General features: G+C 34.6%; 1 long non-coding RNA gene across 1 annotated transcript; it reads left to right on the forward strand.

Annotated features, from left to right (window-relative positions):
* The first annotated feature begins 10381 nt into the window (after positions 1–10381).
* On the forward strand, positions 10382–19904 carry LOC136809190 (uncharacterized). Its single transcript, XR_010846952.1, has 3 exons — positions 10382–10604; positions 19309–19431; positions 19804–19904. It is a non-coding gene; the product is annotated as an uncharacterized lncRNA (long non-coding RNA).
* Positions 19905–24231: the final 4327 nt, after the last annotated feature.

The raw sequence follows: 24231 nt of genomic DNA on the forward strand, positions 1-24231 counted from the left end.
AATGAAGTGAAATCCATCAAAAACCATATGTTATAAATGCACTCACGGCCTGATCATTGCAGGATAGACCATCTACAAATTGTAAACATCCCGTGTACCCCGCCAACCAAGCCACACAAAAACGCAAACTTCTTTCGGTTTGATTTCCGTTCGAAGCTGAAAATCCCTCCTTATTTCATGAAAGTTATCAAATGTATCCCATGTCTATATTATTTTCTTGAAATACGGAATTTCCTATTCATCATAAGAATAAATATTTATAGAAAGACTGTAGATCGTATAAGCGTCTTTTATGGAGTAGTAGTGCAGTTTAATTTTTTTTCCAAGAAACCTGTCATGTTTTTCAGACAAAAGTTAGTCTGCTGTAGTTTTCTCTCTAATTCACTGAATGTTTTCCTTATGCTGCATGGAAAACCATTGAGACATTCCACTTTTCGGAAAGTTCTTCTAAAAAAATTAAGTCAGCATTCTGATACAAGATGAAAGTCGAGAAAGAAAGAAAAGGATCTTTTACTCGATCATGCTGCGACAGCGCTGTAATGGTTGTATCAAAAATTGTATTTTAAGTAATAAACACGATATTACTTTGTTAGTTTGTACACTGGAATGTATTACATTTTACATTTTATTTTTCCATAAAGAAAACAATGTAACATCAAATAGACGTAATAGATGCAAGGAACTTTGAACCAAAATACATGACAACCTCTACATGGGTGTTAAAGACCGGAAAGATTCTCCGGAAACATATTTTCCCATAATAAGCCCTCAACTCCCTAAACTACATTACTCCTTACTGGTGATTTTGTCGTTCTTATAAAAGACCAGTTTATAGAATTATTTCCTAATCTGGATTCCCTTTTTGAGAATTTCCTGGAGTTTTATTATTGAGATAATCTTTTGATCCAATAAATTATACACACTCTGAAATCGATACAAAGTTTGCTAGCTAGGGGTCGCGAGTTATTGCTTGCAATGGATAAAAACATGTTATTGTTTTCTACTTTTTTCTAAACAACCCTTTTCCACAACAAGCAACTTATAATTGCCGAGAATATCCTGATTACTCCATGCATAACACGTATTCACTCCAAAGGCTATGGCTCAGCGTAAGATCGGTGAATAGCTTTGATCTTTTTCATCAGGTCTTGGGATTAATATTGAATCCTACATTTTATTTATTCCGAATTACTAGAAAATTCTCACATGAAAGCTGAGACTGGGGTTTTGAAAAGAAAAATCTCCTTTAAAACTTTTGAGCCCCATCCTCAATCGATACTCTCTAAAAAATGCTACTGAAATCATACCAAACTTCATACATACAAGTCCTTGATAAGACACAATCCTTCCACAGATAAAAGCGAGTTTGCGTCTTTTTCGGTAACTTCTGATTTGAGCTTCTGATACTGACTGACTGAGGACTAAGATAAATCATCACTTTTACTGTTCTTCATTTCACAGGTCAAAATTGCGGGTTTTCCAAATCGCTTTAATCATCCGCCGTTTCCTCAAAATTGCAAATGCACAATTTCATTACAACAAATTTTCTACTAATGATGGTACTCTGTTGAGGCCGAAACGAGTAGAATTAAAATAAATTTCAATGTGAACCAGAAGCAGCTTGCAATCCAGTAGTACCCAAACACAACTTTACATTGCATCCAGCTAAAAGAATACCCTTGTAGTGCACAATCTATCAAATTTCGAGGGTCTCGAAAATACCCTTAAGGGCGGCAAGTGCCGTGGGACGGACCATATGAGTGCCCCCTCCCCCGGGTGGGGTGGGTAATAAATGTACAATTTCAAAAAACTTCTTACAATTACATAAATTCTAAGCGTTTCTCTAATACTCATCACTTAATAACTATTTAATATCACCATTCTAATTTTCTTCTCCCTGCTATACAATAAAACATTCTATCAACGGTATGAAAATGATAGTTACACGCCAGTGAAGCATCAATATCTCTTGGCACTAGATGATACACTTCGGGTTGAAAATCTAGGTCAATATTTGAGCAATTTTTCAATAGAACAAATAGACTGGAGTCGTTTATAATGCGTGTAATACTAATAATACCAATACTAATTACTAGTCATAGCTTTCACTAAATGCCCCCACATAAAGATCATGTCATGCACTTATAAAGCTTTAATGCTTTAAATATTAAACATTAAAAAATAATCAGGAATAATTGATTGATTCAATTATTGATTGATTGGTTGATTGATTGATTGATTGATTGATTGATTGATTGATTGATTGATTGATTGATTGATTGATTGATTGATTGATTGATTGATTGATTTATTTATTGATTGAGTAGTTTGCTTGAAAAAAAAATTATATTCCATTATAAAAAAATACATACTTGAAGAATTCATGCAGCTTGATAACTTAATAAAATTTAAGGAAAAGCTGGAAAAGCCTCTCAAAAATATATTTAAAAAGTTATGGTATCATTATCTTACTGATTTTCACATCTCCTGTTTGTTTGTTTTTTCTCCTATTTTCTTTCTTATAACGATGTATGTCATGATTATTATTCACTAAATAGACCTTTTCTAATAATGTCGCAGACATCTTAGATTGTAGGCAAAATATATAGACATAGCAGTGAATAAATCCACAAGGTAACCAATCAGAAATAGCTTGTTTTTTTCATTGGCTGCTATATTTCAACATTTCTCTATTGCTACTTTGCCTAATAAACAATAGTCAAGAGGATACAGCGTATAAAATTTATCAAAAAGTTCTGCGCCATCTTAAGTTGGGTGAAATAGAAACTCACTTATCCTAGTTAAGGCCCGGGCTCCACTAGCGTACGCTGTGATTGCACTTCTCAAGCTAAATCTTCTATGTTGTTGGTCAAAAGAAAAGTAAAGGAATGCCATTGTGGTTCATTCAGACGTACAGTCGAGAAAAGTTAAAATGCGACTAAATTTCTTTTTAAGTGCATAGTCCTTTTTCATGATGCAATCTTTTCTTCAAGCTGATCGCAGCGCAGACAATGAAGAGACGTGCCTTCAGGAAGCTAGACTTTTTGAGTTCATTGCTAGCGATATACTTTATAGTGTTTCTGTATAACTGTCTGTGTACCTAGTCTAACCACCTTTAAATGCCTTCGGGAAGGTCTCTCCTAACTTAGAAAGCCAGAATTTGGAGCTATTTCACCAAACTACTGGAGCGTAAGTTATTTAGGCTATTACAACTACATGAAAAAGTTTAACGTGCGCATGTAAAGTTTAACGAGTAAACAAACTTTTTTCAGGTTTTTGAGAAAGATTTACCACACTGAAAAGACGTAAAAACACTCTAAGTGAGATAAATAATTTTGAAGACCAAAAGAAAAAGTCAACTACGTTTGGATTCAACTTTACATATGCGTACATTCATCTTTTTTGTACTTTGCCGGTTGTTTTACTAAGTTAAGAAGGACTTTCTCGAGTTACGACCGTATGATGGTATTTAAAGCTCAAGAAGCCCTATAAACAATAAAGGTAGTTATCAATAAAATGACAGACAAAAATAAATTATCAAAAAAATATCAAATGTACATTTGAAAACTTAAGCAAATTTCTTTAAAGATTCTGGAAAAAGAATTGAAATCATTGCTGAAGTGAACTTCTGACTTAATTACAGTAGTTAGTATTCAGTTTCAAAGACAAGAAACCAAATTTGACATACAAAACACTTTTTCTAGTCAATGAATCAGCTCATCATCATCATACATTTGGCTAAAGCTTCAGATGCGCATCCGGCTGGACTTAGAATTTTTTTCAAGTTGAATAGTGACCAAAGGGGGTCTCGAACCGGGAACCTATAGTTTCCGAAACCAATGCCCTATCCACTAGGCCAAACCGTTATTTGGGGTTACTTATACGAAAGTCTTAGTACTATATATAAATAAGTCTGACTGACGAGTTAGGCTAACTGTTATGATCGCCATTACTCTGAAGAAGACACCACACGTGTGCACCGCCGGGTGGGTGCACCGCCGGCCGGGTGAGGGGTGCATGCTACGCGCTACTTTTTTTTTTTTTTTTTTTTTTTTGTAGCATAGTATTTGCAATGATAAAAAGATCTAAAAATAGTACAACGTAATTTTGCTAATATTGATGATAAAGTAAAAATCTTTCCTAAACTAAAAAACATTCGCAGGAGTAAGAAGAAGACATTACTGTCTTTTCACCTAACCCCTTGAAGCGAAGTTTGTTTATTTACAGACTAAGTAGTGAAAAAAGTATAAATGTAATATAGTTTATATAATAATAAAAAGAGAAAGAAGTAGAAGATAAAGTTATTAACAAAGAGACATTTCGAGTTTTTACGATAGTATTAAAAATATTTCTCAATGTCAAGATTCATTATATATTTTTTAGTTGATTTATTGAAACATAATTTGGATTTTTCTGTGCAGGATTTTTTGAGTTCTTTGCTAAGAACATTATTCCACATGAATGGACCCCGGTATTTGATTGCAAACCTTTTTACGGCTAATTTCGCGTCCTGTATTTTAAAAGCATTCTTTGAATATCTTGTTTGATATTTGTGTGATATTGTCGGGAATTGGGTTAAAAACGCTTTTGGGCAAGTCTTGGTTTTGACACTACCCATAAAAGAAATTGTTTGCAAGATATTTAATTGATAAATATTAAGTGCGCCCAATTCTTTGAAACGATGACTAATTGGAGCAAATTTGTTTACACCAAACATAATGCGCAATGCATGTTTTTGTTTACTATAGAGTTTTTTAAGGTTAGTTTTAAAAGTACTACCCCATATTATGTTGCAATAGTTAAGGTAGCTATGAATGAAAGCAAAGTATAGTTTTTTTAAGGAATCTATGTCTAGTACCTGTTTAGCTTTATATAAGATACCTATATTTTTAGAGATTTTATTTTCGATGCTTGATATATGTTTATTCCAGTTTAGAGACTCATCAATTATTACTCCAAGAAAAGTTGTATCATACACACGTTTAATTTGAGTATCATTTATATAAAGAGATGGTAACCTTAGGGGTAGGTCATCTACTTTATTTCGTTTGCAAAATAATATATATTTGGTCTTTTTAACATTTAAGGATAGTTTATTGGCAATAAACCACTCGTTTATAAGGGTTAATTCATTATTTACGATTTCGAAAAGTGTTTTTAGATTTTTGTTTGAGCAAAATAAGTTTGTGTCGTCAGCAAACAGTATAAAGTCAAGTATGTTAGATGCATTGTGGAGGTCGTTCACGTAGATGAGAAAAAGTAGTGGTCCTAGTATGGATCCCTGTGGGACACCACACTCAACTGCTTTTGGTGTTGTAGTCAAGTCTCCGTATGATACACATTGCTTACGTCCTGTCAAATAGTTTTTGAACCAGTCTAAGTTTTTGTCAGTTACTCCGTATCGTTCAAGTTTAGCAGTCAGTATGTTATGGTCAACAGTATCAAAGGCCTTTGATAGGTCAATGAAGACACCAATAGTGAATTCATTTTTTTCAAAAGAGTCAGCAATCCCGTCTATTAGTCCTAGTAGTGCATGTTCTGTAGAGTGTTTTCGTTGAAAGCCGAATTGTTTTTGGTATAAGAGTTTGTTAGTTGTTAGATATTCGTAAAGTCTGTTGTACATAATTCTTTCAAGTAATTTTGAAAAACAAGGTAGGACTGAAATTGGTCTGTAGTTTCCCGGTTCGTCTTTTTCGCCACTTTTAAAAATAGGCGTTACTTTTGCTATTTTCATGTCGTTTGGGAAAATCCCCTGTTTTAGAGAGAGATCAAAGATGTGGTAAAGACAAGGTTTTATTATCTCGTATGCATTTTGCACTACGTTGGTATCAACCTCATCAATGCCTGGACTTTTGTTGGATTTTAATGATTTGAAAGCTTGGTCAAGTTCTTCAATTGTCAAAGGTTCAGAAGACATATTTTTATCATAGTCTTCAATGTAAGATAACACGTCCTTATTAGAATTAGGTATTTTTGACGCCAGGTTTTTACCTATCGAGGAGAAGAAATCGTTGAAAGTTTCAGCTATGGCGGGTTTTTGACTGAGAATTCGATTTTTGTATTTTAATTCTTGTGGAAATTGTATAGCTGATCTTGACCTTCCGATTATGTCTTTGATGATATTCCAGATTTGTTTTGAATTCCCTTGGAATTTGATAATGCGTTTTGAATAATGATCTTTTTTGGCTTTCTTTTTAATTTTTTCAAAAATCTTTTTGTAAGTTTTATATGCTATTTCATTATCATAAGTTTTTTTGCTTAAATATTTATCATAAAGTTTTTGTTTTCGCTTGGAAGATTTTATTAAGCCTTCGGTCATCCATGGAAAATTCAGTGTTTTTGGTTTGATCGTGATCTCTGTTTTTGGAAAATTTTTGTCATAGCATCTTGTGAAAATTTCTTTGAAAACATGATAAGAATGTTCTGCATGATTGGTTTCTGTTACAAGTTCCCAGTTCATAGTTTTTAACGAATCACAGAATTTTTTGATTGATTTTTTGTCAACAAAACGTTTAGAAAAAATCATTTCGTTTTTGAATGTTTCTAAATTTTTTTGACAGATGAGAAAGTTTGGGAAGTGGTCAGATACGTCACACTTGATTACACCTGTGAAGTTATTAGTGATGTCATTTGTAATAATATTGTCGATTAATGTTATTGTGTTTGTTGTAATTCTTGTCGGCTTATTTATTGTCGGTACAAGGTTATGTTGAAGAAGAGTATTTACAAAGTTTTTAACGTGTTTACTAGTTTCACAGTGAAGAAGGTTTAAGTTGAAATCACCTGCTATATAAATGCTTTTGTTATTCAGATTCTTATTAGAGATGTGGTTTTTTAAATGTTGTTTAAATTTTTTTAAATTACCCGATGGTTGTCTATATACACAAGAGATTATAATATTTTCAACTTTATTTATTATTTCCATTGTTAAGATTTCACAATCGTTATCATTCACACTAAGAGTTTCATTACGTTTATAATTGAGAGATTCGTGCACGAAAATACACAAACCTCCCCCTTTCTTATGCGGTCTAGCTTGGTGTAAAACTTTATACTCCGGAATAGAATATTTAGAGAAACTGTTTTTGCTTTGATTTTCTTCGCTTTTCGCTTCATCCTTTTTACACCAGGTTTCAGTGATGCAAATGATTTTGAAATTGAAATTTAGTTGTTTCAAAAGATATTTAAAATCGTTAAAGTTTTTTGAAATACTTCTGATGTTAAGATTAAGAATAGAAAAGTCCTGATTCAAATTAGTGATCTTATTTTTTGTTTCATCGATCGATAAAAAAGATGTCTCATGAGTAAAGTTTTCGTAAAGATTAGCATCAGGATCATTAGAGTCGCTTAGAGTAAGCATTTGATTTTCATTTAAGAGGGAGAAAGTAGGATTGCTCATGGTTAGTGTACGATTTTATCAATATAAAGTGAAGAAAGAAATTTAAACGAAAAAAGGGGAATTACCGTTGAGGTGGTCTAAAATCTCTAACAAAGAGTTTGTCGTAAACAACTTTGGCAAATTTTCCATCGTCCCTTGCTTTTTTCATCTGTTTAAAAAGTTCTTTCCTAATAAGCATTGTTTCGTCTGAAAAGTCTTCGTTCACGTAAATTCCTGTGTTTTTGAGTTTGTTACTATTTTTAATGATTGCTTCTTTTTGTTTCCAAGATTGTAGCTTAAAAATTATCGATCTCTTCTTTCCATCTTCCTTTTTCCCGATCCTATGCGCTCGTTCGATCATAATGTTATCTTCAATTTTCAGTTTTTCCCTTATCAAGTCTTTAACTTTCCGTTCACTCTCCTCCCACGATTCATTATCACTTTCTTTTATACCGTCGATGCGTAAGTTATTTCTTCGGTTGCGATCCTCTAAAGTTCTAAGTTTATTTTTAAGAAATTTCGCCTCTTGGTTGGTGTGATAAAGACATTGGTTAAGGTTGTTGATTTGTAGATTAAGTTTATTGTTCATTTGTTGGTCGAGATCCTTAATTTTGTCGTCCACTAGTTCTTGGGTAAATTCTAGGGATTTCTCAAGTTCTTGTATCCTTGAATTTTGGTTCTCTACAGTTTCTTCTACCTTAGCGACTCTGACACCAATATTCTCAACCGATACTTTTATTTTATCTAAGGCATCATATATCAATGTCGAGTTTGATGATATAAATTTTTGGATGTTTTCATCATGCTTTTTTAACGCCTCGTCGATATATGATTGAATTTTCTTTTCCATTTTTCCATCCATAATCAACACACAAATAAACCAATAAAACAACAAACGAACAAACAAACAAGTGATAATGATAATAAAATAAATAACGAAAATTAGATAGCAATAAAGATGTTTTTTCTCTTTTTTCTTTTCTCTGAAAACACGTCCGTTCTGCTTCGCTGCTCAAGATTGTCTACGCGCTCCGCGCGGCCGGATGCATCTGAAGCATTAGCCGAATCTATCATCATAACCAGTCTGCCATTTTGTTTGTTTTGATTTGCACAAGTAATATTGTAATTCGTGTTATATCATACACTGTTTTGATTTGCATTTATAACACTCGCTTCAGCTTTTCAAAGCTAAATCAAAACTAAAATTGTAATATGTAATAATGATAATACCATATAACGTAATATGAAACCGAACATTTACGGAAGAGACTAACTACGGATATGCTTACGCGACAACAACAACAACAAAACAATTCGCAAAATTTTGAGATTCCAGTCCAATATCTATGCGTGAAACTATGAGTGCCTCCTCGTCGCTACGCTCCTGCGGGGGCAATAATAATAAAACGGGATTTAGTTTGTATAAACGACTGGAAGAATCCGGTGTTCCAGCCTTATAGATACAGGGGCTAGCTACGCAGAAACTTGCGTAGCGAGAAAACAATTTATCAAGCAATAACAAACTCTCAAAACAAAATCAACTCAAATGAAAAACTTTCAATACACAAATCCACATACATGTTTTTCTCAAGAATTATTTTGAGCGGGAAAAAATTATAATTGCAAATATTGACACTTTTCTTTTATTTGGAGTTAGTGCACAAAGGTTTCTAGACGACTAAAATTGTTCCCTTTATTACTTTTGCTTTATTTCTACTATGTATGAATTAGTCGTCTAGCTTGCTAGACTATAGAACAAACCCAGTTGGCACACAACGTTGTTTTAACGTTCATCTAACGTTATGCTGCGAAAGTTATTTTCCAAGATTTTTAAGACTATCATCTTTATCATAAGTTGCATCTGAGACAAAAAAAGCTATAACTTTTGAAAGAATTCGAATTAGATAGCTAGTTTTGCGCTTGTTGAAAAGACAAAAAAGAGTGGAATATTATCATAAATAAAAAACTCAAAAAAGATTGGAAAAGGAAGAAAAAGAAAGTCAACTTTTTCAATAATCGTGATATAATTATCGTTTTCACACGAGCGGATTCTTTGATCTTAAAAGAACATCATTAATGTGAAAAAAAATTTTCAAAGAAGTTTATTCCATCGAAAGATATACCCCAGAGTTTATCACTGATTTACGTATCAAAAACCATAAAAAAAACAACAAAAAATAGCCCGTTTCTAAGTCAACCAAGGCAAAGTATTTGGCTGTATTTTGACTGAATGAATATTTTTTGAATCTTTTTCCGCATTTATCTTATGACGTTCTAAGAAGATTGAAGAATTGCTGATATAAAAATGAAGATCATAGCATTATTCTACAAGAAGTTGATTTTCTTCTATCTACTTCATTTTTCATTTCGTTTTTCCATTTTTTAATTTTTTTCTCTTTTGATAATATTCCACTCCGAATTGTCTTAAAGAGCACAAAATCGCTATTTAATTCGAATTCTATAATTTATAAAAAGTTATAGCCTTTTTTGTCTCCGCTGCAAATTATATTGAGACAGACTTTGATATTCATATGTAGATATACTCCTTTTCCCTTGTCTCTCTTCCTAGAGAAGTTTAAATGATGAAAACATGATTCCTTGATTTCATATAATCTTTTGATACGATAGTTTCCCGGAAATACCGAAATACCGACATAAGAAATGGTATTTCACCACCGATACCGAGATGCTCTTGAAATACTTCGGCGGGTTGAAAATCTAGGTTAACATTTGACAGCAAATAATTTCGTCAGAACAAAAATCATTTTCCGTAAAAGTTACCTTTTCTATAGACTATAATTGATGCGCTCTAAAGGCGCTCTTATCTTATCAAATGGTCATCGCGGTTATGAGGTTAGGTAGGTTATCCCGGGAAATATCAGCCCGGAAATATAGCGGAAATGCAATACCTAAAATAGAAATTATTTTTATATTCACGGCGCGCGAACAGAATTTAGAAAAGGTTTTCAAACAAGAAAGTCCGCTTTCCGTGAATACTACAGAGTTACAGGCTTAGACTTTGGACGGCCATTTTTATATCATATTGTCGTTGGCAAGTTGGTTATTCCAACGCTTACTATCTCACACTTTTCCTTCTCAATTTGAATTTTTGGTCAATTTATCCATCTTAATCTACCTTAATCTTTCACACTATGTCTGCTTTAAGACTCATGATAGCTGAGCTGACGTCAGTTGCCAGAACTTCATTGGAGAAGGGCAAATCATGGTAAGAGTTTTTGTTCTTTTTTTGTAATGAACTTTTTTACCTTCAAACTCACAGCACAAGAGAGAATAATAGGAATAGCCAGAGTGTCAGACGTGATGTATAACCTTCGTTCAACAAATTTTTACTTCACTTATTCAAACGTCTGATTGCAAACAAATCTACTTGGTGGCTTGCATTGCCAATTAATTAGACCCTCCCGACGCTCCAGAAACTTCTGGAGTTTTCCGGAGCAGCCAAAAAAACGAGTGTGATTATTTACGTGGGTCCCGTGCCCTCGTGGGTTCGTGCCCCCGTGGGTCCAAAAAAAAAACCCGTGGGTCCAAAAAAAAACCTGATGGTCCAAAAAAAAACCCGTGGGTCCGAAAAAAAAACCCTTGGGTCCAAAAAAAAAACCCGTGGGTCCAAAGAAATATTTTCTTTATCATCATCCAGACTTAAAACTCTTTCGATATCGTCCAGCCAAAAAATCGTTCCTTTTGGAACGACGTCTTCTTCACCTTATAGCCTCTGATAGAAACATCCACTCGCTTTGAAACTGAATTTTCTTCAAAGAGAGGCCTCCCCAGCGATTTGCGTGATGGCGTGACTGGGGGTTTTTTTCAAGCGTGATGGCGCGATTCTGAATTTTTTTGGCTTGATTGCGTGATTGGAAGTTAGAACGTGATCACGATTTGACAAAATTTTGGCGAGGGATGCGTGATTACATAGTGGGCACCCCCCGTGGATTCTGGGGGGGGGTTGAGGATTTTCAGATTTTTAAAAGTAGGTGGGGGTTGGGTTGATGAGAAATTTCAGGTGGGGGTAACCCTATGTAGGTGGGGGTAACCCTATGTAGGTGGGGGTAACATTTTTCAGGTGGGGGTTGTCAAGTTTTCTGTATTTAACTTCGTTTGATTTTGTACTTTTTTGTCTTTTTCAACTTTCCACATACTATACTAGATAAAAATATAAACAAATGACTGTCATAGGTTCTGAAGGTTAAAAAGAGTTCATTTTTTCTCCAGTCTTTTCCTTTCCAGTTTGTAGTCCTCAGGACTTTTAACTTGGATCTTTAGTGTTCCTAAAAGGAACAAGACCTCCAAATTCGAAGGTGTGATTCGATTGCGCCGTTTTGTGCATATAAGTTGGAGTATGGTGTAGCCCCTTTCTACCGGCGAGGTGTTGGCAGCAGTACACAGCATTGAAGTATTCTGAAACTCCAAGATAGAAGAAGAAACTAATTTTAATGAGTGATCGTTCAAACAAAGCACATCTCTTTATATCCATTACCTATGACATATGTTTCCTAAAGGAAAAAAGGATAAACTGAATTTTCAGGTGGGGGTTCGAAGATTTTACAAATTTAGGTGGGGGTTGCTGAAAAAGGTGGGGGTTGAGCTGATATGAGATTTCAGGTGGGGGTAACCCTATGTAGGTGGGGGTGACCTTTTTCAGGTGGGGGTTGGAGGGGTGTTGCCCACTATGATGATTAAACGAAATTTTGCTCTGTATGTATTGCCGATAATTGCGTGATGAACTTCGATTTGGTCATTTTTCGTGATGAGTGATTGAACTTGAAATGATCGCCTGATTTGGGTCTGATTAGGGGTCTCTTCAAAGTTAATGAAGTTTACTTTCGATTAAAGCAAAAATGAAGCAAGTCTTTTCAACAGTGAGAAATCGCCCTGCAACAAACTTTCTCATTTGTCAATTGCTAGAATCCGGAAACTTTCTCTTTCTGGCGGTATTGAAAGAGTTGATATTCGACTGTTTTGTCCTACCTTGAACTCGAGAAAAAGACTTTCGAACACTCAGTCTCTCCCAGACAATATCTAAAACCGACCCGCAGTTTAAAATACACAAGCAAACAATAGAATGTTTGGAGACATTTATTTTTCCGGAACCAAGTTGGATTTTTTTTTCGGGGTTTTTTTTTGGACCCACGGGATTTCTTTTTTGGACCCACGGGATTTTTTTTTGTACCCACGGGTTTTTTTTTTGGACCCACGGTTTTTTTTTTTTGACCCACGGGGGCACGAACCCACGAGGGCACGGGACCCATGGGACCCACGAGGGCACGGGACCCACGGGACCCACGAGGGCACGGGACCCACGTAAATAATCACACTCTAAAAAAACACTATTCTTTCTCTCCGGAAAGTTCCGGAGCTTCCAGAGCAAGTGATTTTTATCACGTTCTAAAAAACCGTTTAAACATGCCAGAACATGGTTACAAAAAAATATTTGAATCTTGTCCTGCACCAGGTGATAGACACTTTAGTCAAATAGAATACTTACAGTCTTTGAGGATGATGGTTCAGCCATTAATGAAATTGAATTTGTCACATAAGCTAGGTATATTCGAAAGCAATATTGGTCAAAATATTGAAACTAATCATAAGTCGGCTGACCTTTTAAAAATACGTGCGTGCGCAGTTATAGTGGAGGTGTACCGGAACCTTCCGAAGTTCCCAGTTTGCAGAGTATGGCAGAAATCATCGAGATCTCAGGGGCAGAGAATGCTTACTTTTCAAGAGCAGGAGCAAAATTTTGATAATATCTACATTTCAGGGGCAAAATTATTGAAAACTACCATGAGATTGGGTAACTTGCATCAGTGGAGGAGGCTAACATGCATAGCCCTCAAATGAATGACCTGGCTGGTCATTAAAATACAAAGTTAAATCAAAACAAAAATGGTAGAGTAGAGCTGCGAGCAGAGCGGTGAAAGCTTCTTCATAAAAGCGAAAGACATGTATATTTTTCGGATCCGGCATGCGGGAATAGTGCCAGGACCTGCAGGCGACCTGGTAGGTTGGGTATGGGTGTGGTTACGGTGTGGTTACGTATCAGATTGGCTAGGAATTGGGTTATTATCAGTTAGGGTTAGGGTTAGAGCTCGAAACAAGCACTCTTTTGTGATTTTCTCCTAATGAAGTTTGGTCCGTAGTTTGTACAATATAAATAGCCGTCAGAAACACTTTACTGGCATAAATTTGTGGCGCAGTGGATAAGGCATTGGGTTTCTAAATATCAGAACTTTGCATTTAGTGGGTTTGAATCCCACCGGTGACGATCTGTCGGTAAGTCATTCAGTAAGTTAGAAAACATAGAAAATAACTCAAAAAGAACCAGAAAGTCAGAAAAACTACTTTAAACAAGAGACTGGAAAGTATGAAATAAGTCCAGATCTGTCTTTCGTCTTTATGAAGAAGCCACGACCGAGCGGAGCTGCATAGTTGTATTTTAATGACCAGACAGGTCATTCATTTGAGGGCTATGCATGTTTGCCTCCACTGATGCAAGTTACCCGATCTCACTGTAGCTAATTTTTTGTGGTGGAAAACAGATCTCAGGGGCAGAGTTTTGATGTTGGAAATTTTCCTTTGGGTAACCATGACATGTTCTGATGCAGACCAATCGCCAAAAATCTTGAATCTTCCGCTGTTCCAGAGCACAAAAAAACGCCACTTTTCGCTCCGGACATTTCTGGAGCACCGGGAGGGTCCTTGCCAATTGCATCCAATCAGTTTTTTTGTAGTCTTTTCTCTCAAAAAAGCTTAATTTTTAATTGCTCCTTGGGATTTGTAGATGTTATTTTTATTTTTGCCTTTAATAGTAAGGTATTGGGCGGTTCCAGTTATATATAGTCTGTTTTATACCCTCTGTGTACGACATGGACTTTCCTTAACAATTTACTTTTGAAAAAATTCAGGATTTCCGTAACATTAAAGAATTTTTAAGGAAAAATCTTGAATTTTCCGATACTTAACCAGAAAATAGAGCAAATTTTATGGATTTTCTAAGACGGATGACCAACAGTTAGTCACACTACAGTAGCGTCCTGCCAAAATGCGTATCAAAGATTAATGCTGCGAAAACGCTATACATTGATTTATTTACTTTACTTGTTTACTTGACTTGCAGGCAAAAAAATGTGCCGCAAAACTTCTAAAGAGATTCATGAAAAAATTTGAGCCAAGCCAACCTTGAAAACTAATTTGAAGATCAACTTCCCAAGAAAAAGATCTACGGCTGGGAGACGGAACCCACCTAGATCTGCGCACTGCCAGACTTCAAACACTGACCCATTTACATGTGTGGAATTGTCTTTACTTTAGCTTATAAACAAGGCTTTAAAAATCGAAGCGCTGTGTTGGGAATTGAATAACAAATTTTGGTTGGTTTGTAAGCTGGATGTGGGAGTTAGTAATTGGTCATTATGTTTTGTTTCAAGCTTTCGATTTTTACTTAATTGTCTTGGGATCTTCAACTTGATTCAGGTAACTCTCACCCTTGTTGTTTCAAATACATCCTGTAGATGACTGATGTTGTTATTTCTAAAATCTTGATTTCCAAGTGTGACTAACTGACCAAGTACCGTAAGCAGCTGTAAGTTGGTCTAATATCAACATCTCTCTTCTAATTTCGACATCCCTCTTTAGAGATAAGAATTTATAGGAAGATCCAAATCACTGATGATCTTCCAAATGATTGCTAAGCAAAGAAAATTAGTTTCAATCAGTGATTCTGACCTTCCTATTATTCTATCTCTAAAGCAGGGTGTCAAAATTAGAAGAAGGATGTCAGCTTTAGACCAAATTACAGTAGACCTTTGCCGATATAAACTTTTTGCCACCAGATAGGGTATTTTTTGAGCACTTAAAAACCTCGTAATTTCGTAATAAGTTGACCAAATTTGACGTTTTATGACGTATGAATTCATATTCAAATTCAATGCTTTTGACCAAATTTGACGTTTTATGACGTATGAATTCATATTCAAATTCAATGCTTTTGACCAAATTTGACGTTTTATGACGTATGAATTCATATTCAAATTCAATGCTTTTGACCAAATTTGACGTTTTATGACGTATGAATTCATATTCAAATTCAATGCTTTTGACCAAATTTGACGTTTTATGACGTATGAATTCATATTCAAATTCAATGCTTTTGACCAAATTTGACGTTTTATGACGTATGAATTCATATTCAAATTCAATGCTTTTGACCAAATTTGACGTTTTATGATGTATGAATTCATATTCAAATTCAATGCTTTTGACCAAATTTGACGTTTTATGACGTATGAATTCATATTCAAATTCAATGCTTTTTCTTTATTATTATTATTATTATTATTACCTTATTTGGTACAAAATGTAGGTAAAAATTTACTGATGTGGACCTACTATAAATAAAAATATAGAAAATAGTTAGAAACAAGTGTATAAGTGATTTAATAAATAGTGTGTAAATATAAATAAACCAGCTGCGCTGGAAGCTCCGGCTTAAGAGATTAAAAGATGTGAAAGATGAGCTTGTTGAGTTAGTTGTGTTAGAACGTTGCCCACAAACTGCTAATCAGAACAGATCAGAAAGCAAAGTAATAATTCTATTGCAGAGCGAGTATGAGAAACAATCTTAACGAATAAATAAACCAGCTGGAAGTTTAGCTCTTCTAAGTGATTACACATGCACTTTCTTGCCTAAAGAACCAACCCCACTCCCCACCCACTCATCCTCGACTAAAAAGCTCAAAATTGGAGCTAAATGAGATAAACATTTAGAAGTCAATATTTCCAAGTTCTTGATTTGATTGTCCAGATAAAATTTCGGGGAGAAAAATAGCCTAAATTAGAGGCCACAGGCTTTTAGCTAAGCATTATTTTTTCTGTTGGGATAATACTTGGGGGAGAGTAGGATAAACCAAATAAAATGGTACAATAGTGTTAATGTAATAAATAGTGGTATATTTGGAAAAAACCTGTTTCGGGTTTGAAAAATCTTCAAAAGGAACGGTCGCCCCAGCCAATGAAATTACGACAAAGTCCAAAAAATATCATTTTCAGTTATAACACTGTGAAAATTTCTCCGATCTTGTTCAAATTTACACAGGAATTGTGTTTTAGTATCCTTTACTGAATTCTCATAGTGATATGTTTGTAAAAAATCTGTGTCGGGTTTGAAAAATTAAAGGAACGGTCGCCAGCCGCAATGAAATTACGATAAAGTCCAAAAACGATCATTTTCAGCCATAACACTGTGAAAATTTCTCCAATCTTGTTCAGATTTACACAGGAATTGTGTTTTAGTATCCTTTATTGAATTCTCATAGTGATATGTTTGTATAAAATCTGTGCTGGGTTTGAAAAATCAAAAGGAACGGTCGCCAGCCGCGATGAAATTACGAACAAAGTCCAAAAACGATCATTTTCAGCCATAATACTGTGAAAATTTCTCCAATCTTGTTCAAATTTACACAGGAATTGTGTTTTAGTATCCGTTATTGAATTCTCATAGTGATATGTTTGTAAAATATCTGTGTCGGGTTTGAAAAATCAAAAGGAACGGTCGCCAGCCGCGATGAAATTACGACACAAAGTCCAAAAACGATCATTTTCAGCCATAATACTGTGAAATTTTTTCCAATCTTGTTCAAATTCACACAGGAATTGTGTTTTAGTATCCTTTATTGAATTCTCATAGTGATATGTTTGTAAAATATCTGTGTCGGGTTTGAAAAATCAAAAGGAACGGTCGCCCAGTCATAAAATGATGAATACAAAACAGGATCATTTTCAGCCATACACATAACACCACAAAAACTGCTCAGATCGTTTTCAAATTTGCACTGTAATGTTGTAATTTTAGTATTGTCTTTCGAATTCCAATGGATGTGTGTTTGAAAGTTTCACAGAGTTTTATGGTTTTGTGGTTGTTTTGTTGTGGCGTCCATAAAACTAGAGAAGTTAGCCATATGCAAGATTTAATTCATGGCCAAAATTTCTCCAAAGTCTTTCCACATTGTTATAGACCAGTATGCATCAGAATTCTCATAAATCATGTCCAAAACATCATGAATAATGATGAAAATGATCACTATCTTTCACTGAGATTTGCAGCTAAGCCCACTTTCGGCAGCCATCTTTTTCTAAATACTTTCGCAATATTATCGAAATCCAGATAATCCGTTTTTATTAAATCGGAATAGATTATCGGATTAGATAAACAAACAAAAAATGTCTTGACCGTCGGAAGAGAGAATTAAAGGCTCCTAGGCCGGAGCAAATATCTAGTTTTTAAATATATAAATTAAAGTTAAAAATTAAAGTATTTATTAGTTAAACTTCCAGTGATGTTATAAGATTTCTAGAGCTAGAATTTGTTAGTGTTTCAGAGCTTGGATTTTGAGAGTTGAAATAGATTGTGATAGGCGAAAGAGCAAAGGGTTTGAGCAAAGGTTTAGGCAACAAAAGCATAAATAAAATTTGATTTAAAATAGTTGATCACAGATCCTCCTTGAAAAAATATATATAAAAGTGTAAAAATTGTAATATATCATAGTGTTAAAAGAGTTTGTCAAAATTTAGCATTGGGAGTTTTGAGTAAGGCAAAAGTGTTGTTGTGGTTAGGCAAAGTGTCCCAAAAGTTGCAAGGTACTTGTAGAATAAGAGAGAATTTATTAGGTATAGATTAACAAGAAGCTGGTGCAAAATCAAGGCTTATAGTCTGATTTTGATGATCAAATTAAATTAAAAACTTTAAATCTTACAGAATACTAAAACTTAGATTTTGGGAGCAATTCAACGCAGGAAGTAGTATATACAGCCAATTAATTTTTTTGAACGTTTTTAAGCTAGTTTCTAATCGTTTATTATTATTAGAACAAACCATCAGAAGGACTGGCGAATAGTCGTTTGGGAGAATGCGACGGTCTATCTGAAAAGCAAATTACTCCAGTATTATAAACAAGATAAATTATCTTGTCTCAAGGTAACAGCTGTGTTATGATTAATAAGACAAATCAATTATATGACCTCATCATTAAAAAAATTCTGCTGGAGTAATTAGTTATTCAAAAGGCCGTCGTCTTTTCTGACTGGGATTCATGTATAAAACATCAAATTGTAAAGCTATAATTGCTTTGCATATACTTTTCGCTTGAGAAAATGATCGACAGATTAAAAAACTGTCCGTGAGGGAGTTGGTGGGTATTCTGTGGGGATTAGTTAGTTTTTTTAACTTGGCCCAATCTGACGGTGCTGTTTATTGGAATCAAAATGACTAGCAAAAGAGCTATACGGTGGGTGCGACGTCATGTCGAATAGTTAAAAACTTCAGGATCACAACATTAGACATTTTACTAATCACGACACCATTTTGACTCCGATAACCTACTAGCGAAGTAAACATAATGTTGACTCCAAAAAATAACATAACCTTAGCGACTGGATAGCCTAACATTTTTAAATTCAGTTTTTAGATCAAGCAACCAGAAATACAATTTTTCCAATTTTTGCCAATGATACAGAAGTGAAAAATATGGCAAATTGCCAAAAAGACGCGTTGGGGATGATGCAGAGTTTAAAAAAAGTGTTATTTGTTATTATGTATATTTTAATGAATATCTTATCAAATTGGCATTGGGTTTAATTTAGCCTCTTTTTGAGTTCAGCGTTTGTCTACTTCCGCATTTCTATGCACAAAAATTTGTTTAGATTTTGAGTTTTCTGTTAGAAATCCAGAAATGCTGCCTTTCTTTTACAAAATTCTGAAACTCTGACTGATTGTTTGCTCAATTCCGTTTCCAGACTAAAAAGGATAAATTTTCACACTTGAATGAAGTTTTTAAACACAAAGACTTGCTGGAAATACCTTTCCTAAAGGGACATTTTAATGGCTCTTCGAATTATATTCTTGTTTTTTTTTTTCATAGGGGACCAACAGCTGCAGCATGGGGAGGTAGTCTTGGATTGATCGGACTCTTCTTAACGGATTGGAAAGTGATCACCGGAAACATCCCTTACATTAAAGACAAATACAATCACGAAGTACCAAGGTATCTAGCAGATTTTTATTCTTTCAATATTTTTGATGATTTTCATGAAAATGCGCAAGATTGCAAGTCGCAAAGTTTGCTCAAAGTCATATGAATGATGTTGTGCTCTATTTCTCAATCATTTCATCTTCATTGAAAAGAATACTTTGAGAGGTTGCCAAAATTTTCAAGATCTAGTATCTAGACAGGGCTCTTAGTGGCTAGGGAAAGCGTGGAAAAGGATTGTTTTGAGTCTTGGAGATTATTTTTAAAAGCTTCCGGTTTGATTTGTTTAGAGCCGATCCAGCTTTGATGGGGATGAATAAGCAAAGAGTCTTTTCATTCAGGATAAAGGACGTGTTGTGATCAGATTTGTGTTTATTTTTCTTTCAGGTAAATTTCGTTGCCGAATCAAGTATTAGAATGCACTGACAATGTAAAGTTTGTAATTTTTTTTTATTTTATGAATAATAATACCAAAAATACCAAAAGAATATCATTTTTCCTTCTTTCTACTGTATTCTACTGTATTTCTACTGTATCCACAAAAAACACAGGAAATTTAACACAAGATTTATTGTCAGGTTTGTGAAGAAAACAATTTCTTTTGGGCAGTTTGCTCGGGTTGAATTGACTTAATGTCCTTAATTGTTAATATCACAAAATTACCTTAAGAGAAGAAATTTAGATTTATAGGCCAAAATCAATTCTCGCTAAATTCAAGTTTCTTTCACACTAGTCTTTATTTCTCCTGAAAACCCCGTTTTTCATCCTTTTTGGACCTACTCCGGTGGAGGTGGACCTACCCCGGTGGAGGTCCTATAAATTAACCTGTGTTTGTTCGTCCGTTCGTTCGTTCGTTCGTTCGTCTGTTACCAACTTTTCTCAGGATTGAATCATAGGAATCTTTTGATTTTTGGTACAAAGGTGCAAAATGGTGGTGGCCAAAATGTGACGGAGCCCGATTTTCGAAAAAACATTTTTTTGGGCCAATTTGGGCCGAAAAACGGCTAAAAAACGGGTTTTTTAGACTTTGTGAAGAATTGGGTCATAAATTTTTTCTGATTTTTTGTATGAAAGTAGGGTACCATCATAGGTAAAAGATGGCTCAAGCAGATTTTTGCAAAAAAGTTTTGTTGGCTCAAAAAACGCATGTTTATCTATAAGAATCACTATTAATAAGCATACATCAATGTTCTTAGTCAAATTACTCAATTTTTTTATGAGATAGATGTTTTTTTTGCTCATGAGGGCTTACTTTTAGAGAGTATGTGTGTTTAGACATGAAGTTTTGGTTGCTTAGCGTGTTTTTATAGAAAAACTGGCCGAATTCGGTATTTTTTTATAAGCACATTATCAATTAAAGGTATTAGCTTTTATTGGGATTAGCTCTTTCATTCTTTATGATTTTTTGCACAAAGATGCATAACTTTAAACCCTTAAATGTGACGGAGCCTGATTTTCGAAAAAAAATGTTTTTGGGCAAATTTGGGCCAAAAAACGGCTAAAAAAAGGTTTTTTTGGACTTTGTGAAACATTGGATCATTGTTTTTTTCTGATTTTTTACATGAAAGTAGGTAAAAGATGGCTCGAGCAGATTTTTGTAAAAAAAGAATTTTTCAGTTAAAAAAACGCAACTTTATTTATAAGAATCACTATTAATAAGCATACACCAATGTTCTTAGCCAAATTACTCAATTTTTTAATAAGAAAGATGTTTTTTATTGCTCACGAAGTCCTGAATATGAAAGATTATTTCAAGAGCATGAAATTTTGGTTTCTAGACGTTTTTTTTATAAGAAACAAACGACTAATTTTAATAAATCGTCACTATTTCTGTTCTGAATGATTGGTACGGTCATGCTCACGTAGATATCAATTATATTTGTTAAATGCATAACCAGGTAGGTCCATAAAAGTATCACATATTATTTAACAAAAAGTGGGTCGTTCGCCAAAATTAATTCTCGCCAATTTTATATCGCCAAGATAAATTCCCCCATGGGCTCATTCGCCAAAATTTCTTCCCGCTAAGATTTGTTCTCTTAAGGTAGTCTTTTACACACTGGAGAAAGATCCCAACAAGCTGAAACGTAGTTGCTATTAGGATTACTGAACCTCAAAGAAAAAAGCCCTATCGATGCCACAAATGGGAAGATGCGTGTTGGTGATACGATATACTATTTTCCTGCCGTCTTACACTCACGGATAAGATAACTGCAAAGTTTTAATATCAGAACACTTATTTAGTCCCTGTGAAGATATGAGGATCCCCCTTTTTCAATTCACGGTAAGAAAATGTTCTGCAAATGCTTCATCGGCGGGCTTTTTTCTGGTAGCTTAAATGGATTAATTTTAGCATGGATTTAATTTGGCGATTGGCAAAAATGAATTTTTGGTGGGGATTTGATTTGGCGAATGATCAATTTTGTTTAATTTAGTGGGAGTTTAATTTGGCGAATGGGAAGGTTTTAGTCTCTGGTAAACTAAAAAAAAAGTATTTATCTTAAAAAGTTTCGTTAAATTTGCCGGGGATTTAACCCTTTAAGTGCCCTCTAAGTTTTTTGAATAAAATCGCTAGTTCAAACTTTTAATAGGCTTACATCTCCGGATCTAGGTAGAAACTCGTTTATAGTTCGTTGGATAGCTTAGAGTCTCCTCTTTCTTTTAGGCGCCGCCTGATTTAGATGCGCGGACCTGCTTGAATGATGCACCAATTTTTTGACAAAATCCGCCAACTTTAATCCCCGCCAAAATTTATCGACTTAAAGGTAGTTAGCCCAAGTTTTAGAGAAACCTTTGTCAAATTTCAGCTATGTTGGGAATTTTGTTTAGGTTTCAGTGAAATTAACTAATTTTACAAAACTACACAGTGGAATCTCTTTAATTGGAACTTCTATAAGACCTAGTTTGGACGGCCGACTTTCTGCCTTGCCTTCCCTCGTTTTTGACGAAAGTCGGCAGAAGGTCGACTGTTTAAAAAGTCAATGCAATACCTTCTTTTGACGTCGATGCAATGGCTTTTTTTGGGCCTATTTGTTTCATCACTATTTTTGCTATATTTACTACAAGTGCACTCATTTCAATTTTTTCTGTCCAGAACTTTAGCACTTTTTGTAAATAAACTTGCAAACTCCTTATCAGCAAAAATAGTAAAAACCTCAACCCGTTGCAAGCAAAGCAAAGATTGCAATTTCTACACAGTAAAAATTGCATCTAAAAGCAGACTGGATGATGTTTTCTTAGCCTGATTGCCGATTTTAAACCAATAAAATTAGAGAAGTGAAGAGCTGAAACTGTAGCTTGCTTCACGCACGGGTCTATATCTGAAATCAAAATTGCAGTTATTTTCATAATGGCGGGATAATGGCCACACAGCCGTGAATAAACAATTGATTGAAAGTTACTTTTTAGAATTATCGATGGCAATTTTATACACGATATTTAAGCATCCCTTACTTTTAGGTATACAAACTTTCATTGTAGTTTTTAAATTGGTTCTAATTTCTTGGTGTTTTTCAAACCTGGGTAGATCTTTTGACCTATTTTTCAGTGGGTAGGGCTTTAAACGTTTCTGTTACACGGGAGATTGGAGATCCCAGTTTGAAAATCTGAAAATAGGAAATCACACAAAAAAGATTATATTCCCATAGTGATTGGGGTGTGGGGCTAGTGTAGAATTGATGCTCGCTCAGTATTTAAGGGATCTGGACATATTTTTCGATTTTACACCAACTTAAATGGCAATTTCTGTATTTTAAAAAGATTAATGTATAACTTTTTGCATATGTCCCGTTAAGCCTACCTTTTTAGAATTTAAAAATCGAAAAATTGAAATGAAAAAATTGAAATGAAGAAGAAAACGAAGAGTTTTTCGAAGAAGAGTATTTCACCTTTCAAAGCCCTAATCGGGGGGGGGTTCATGGTTGGTGGAGGAGCGGAATCGGCCCTTTTTTCGGACGGAGTGGAGGAATTTGGCGAAAATTTAGACGGAATTACGGAAATTGGGTTCTCTGACGGAGACGGAAAATTAAACAATTTTAGTGCGGAAAAACGGAATTTAGCAAAAAAATTTGCGGAATTTCGGAATTGGTAAAAGATATTCAAAATTTGCGGAATTTTCGACAAAAATATTGAATTTCAAAGGAATTTTCGGTGACGGAATTTTGGTTCAATTTAAGACGGTTTGACGGAAATTTTTTTTGTGAAAAGTATATGAATAGTGTCGTTATGACGTTTTATCAAGGTCCATGTCACACTTATTCCTTAATTACTCATGATGTAATTACTTAAATTCATTTTTTTCAAAAGCAGTTTGTTCTTAAACATGTCAAAGAAGGGAAAACATAAGGTTTTATCTTCAAATTCTGAAATTAATTTTTCACTATAACCAGAGCCCTTAAGGGAAGGTGAATCAATCCGGGAGAAAGGGTGACGCCCTCTCCTACCTTCGGGTAGATAGCTATCAAATATAAAGGAGCCTTCGGGTAGCCTCCGACTCCGTCTTCCATCGCAGAGACTAAAACAATGTTTTGGTTTATTTCGTTAACGCCCTTCTTACCAAAACCTCTGCGCAATATAGACTAGTGAGCCAGAATGAATTGACAGACATTTAAACAATGCGATACTTCACTGTTCCCGTCCTTATCTTAACAGACACAACTGTGTGACACGTGTTTAAAAAATGTTTAAAAAGTGATCCATTGTTGTCAGGTCATTAGCTCACTACTCAGAACTTTGGAAGATTGGAAATATCTGAAAGTGTATTTCATTTTTTCAAACTTACTGGTCACAGAGACAGGGACGTCAACACAAAATATA

Source organism: Clytia hemisphaerica, unplaced genomic scaffold, assembly GCF_902728285.1.
Source record: "Clytia hemisphaerica strain Z4C2 unplaced genomic scaffold, Clytia hemisphaerica genome assembly, whole genome shotgun sequence".
Classification (NCBI taxonomy): Eukaryota; Metazoa; Cnidaria; class Hydrozoa; order Leptothecata; family Clytiidae; genus Clytia; species Clytia hemisphaerica.